Source organism: Phoenix dactylifera, chromosome 5, assembly GCF_009389715.1.
Source record: "Phoenix dactylifera cultivar Barhee BC4 chromosome 5, palm_55x_up_171113_PBpolish2nd_filt_p, whole genome shotgun sequence".
Lineage (NCBI taxonomy): Eukaryota > Viridiplantae > Streptophyta > Magnoliopsida > Arecales > Arecaceae > Phoenix > Phoenix dactylifera.
The window spans coordinates 13,286,318-13,289,037 of record NC_052396.1 but is presented as its reverse complement, the minus strand read 5'-3'; positions in this window follow the sequence as shown (position 1 = coordinate 13,289,037).

Here is a 2,720-nt window from a genome sequence, read left to right as displayed (position 1 = left end):
ACTTTGCTCAATTAATTTATGAGAGAAGTATCTAGAATTACCAATTCATTCTGCATTCTTCAGTCAAATACCTACTAGATTTCTTATGTATGAACTTTTGGCTGAAGAAGGTCCTCTCTCTTGTTTGCATGTGAATGTTTATTGTATCTTACATGGAGATATCCTTCAAGTTGAGATATCTCATTTTCTTGCTCAAGGATCCTGCATTATTAACAAACTCCTTTTCTTTCTTGAAAGAAAGTCATTAGTTTCTTCAAGATACACAACATTCATTCAACATATTTTTTAACTAGATGACTCAATATAAGATATGACAATAGTTGCATGTTGAGTCACTTTACTCAAGAGATTGCCTAAATATAAGCAAGCACATATCACTTGAACTAAAGAGATAGTTTCATTAATCAAGATGGTTCAAGGACAAGCATGTGAGGCAATAGAAAGATTTATCAAGGTCAAATCAATTTTTTATTTTCAGAATCAATTTAGCTTAGATTCTATTTGCTTAAGATAATTATCAATAAGACATGTTAGCTAAGTTTTAATCAACTTATCTTAAACGGTTGTTTCTATCAAAATTCAGATTATGAATTATTTGTTATCAATAAAATATGATTCATTAAAGTTAGATTGAAGTCTTGCACAAGGGCACATAATGAGCATACAATCTGGTCTACTAGCTGTATGATAAAATAGTTATTCTATCATGCTTCAATACAATTTTAAAACAATAGATCTACTTTGCTCATCCTTTTCAAATTCTACAAGATGGGGTCACAGACATACCTTCTTCATGCCAATCTTCTATTAAGAGTTTTCTTGTGGACTAACTTTGGTCAATGAAGATCCCCTTTCTTGTTTGGCTTAATTTAGAGTTCGAGAGAATGTTAATTCATTCATCATACATATTTCAAACTCACCTTGCATGAGCTTAGTAAAATCTTCATATAAATCTCCATTAGTAGAACCAAGAATGATGTCATCAATGTATACTTTGAGCAAGTAAGATATCACAAATTCTTCTTTTTGATGCAAAGATTTATCACTATTACTTTCTATCAAAAAGGTTGCTTAAGCTTTTATATCATGCTTTTGATGCTTGTTTCAAATCATATATTGCTTTATCATATTTGTAATGAGTGTTTTCAAATATGGTGGTTATTTAACATATATCTTCTTTAATAAAGTAAGCACATAGGAGTCCATTCTACACACTCATTTGATAGAATATAAAGCTCATAAAGCAAGCAAATGATAATGGTGATCTTTACTTCTAATCATACAAGAATCTCATCAAGATCTATTTCATCTTTTCTTGATTTAGTCTTTTAGTAGTCATCAATTTTTCTTCATTAAGTGCATTTCTGAAAAACTCAATTTGGTTCTAATTATTAACATGTTTTCAGATTGTTATATGTAAAAGATTAACCATATACATATATAATTTGATTTTAGTATCTTGATAATAAATCATTAGTCTCATAAAGAATAAAATGAATTAATATTTCTGCAACTAAAATCTTTTCATTGAATATTCTATATGCATTGCTTGATGAATGATATCCAAGGATAGACATATCTCTATCAGATTTGGCATTACTTTCAAGAAACCATATCAAGTATAACATATACTACTGATAAATATGAAAGATATGCAATAGTTCATTTTCTATTTTTCAGAAGATCAAAAGGAGTTTTCATCAAAAATAGATCTAATAGAAATCATATGTATGACAAGCAGTGATGATAGCTTTTAAAAAAATATTTAAGTAGATGACTATCATACACAATTGTCTTTTTCATTTCTTCAAGAATTCTATTAACCCTATTTTACTTATGGTGTCCTTGGTGCTGAAGTAATTAATTTCTGTATGAACTTTATCAGGATTTTGGTTTTCAACACTGTGCCATGATACTCTTTATCTTCATAGTTTGGAAACCTTTATCATTTGAAACACTTTTACAAGATTTAGCAAATACAGAAAATATTTCAACTTTATTTGCTAAGAACAAATCCAATGTAAGCTTTTGAAAACTTAGTGATGGAAACATCTTTAGATTTAGAAATTGATTTTTGTTTGTTTCCTTAGTTAGCATGCATAGCAAACTTTGACCTTTCAGAAGATAATCTAAGTAAGCCAATGGCAAGGTCTTTTGAGATTAAGTACATACTAGCATGAGTTGATTTTATATGCCAAAGATGGTTTCTTTAATCTTGGTATTCATAGTGCATATATTCAAAAGCACACCAAGTACACATTATCATATCTATGATCAATAAACAATAATGCCATGGATAAAAACTCTCAATCAAGCATATAGAGAATTCATAGAGTTATTCTTAATAAATTGATTAATCATTTAGCAACTTATCCAATAGTGAGTAAAGTATACTATAAAATGAAGTGATTTGATTATATTTCCAAAAGTATTTTCTATATCACAAAATTGATCAATACATGCAATTCATATTTTAATCAAATACTAAAGCAAAAATAATGATGAGATGCAAGGATTACTGATTTCATTATTATTATTATTATTATTATTTAAAATTACTTTTTATAAGTATGTTTTAAGTTTCATTTTTTTGACGTGTGTCTAGAACACCCATTTGTATGAATCTATTTGTTCCATGGGTATCTTGGCACATCTATGTCTACATCCTCATATTTTTATTTTGGGTACCCAAGCTTGCTTGGGTCCTTGAGAGTTAGGAC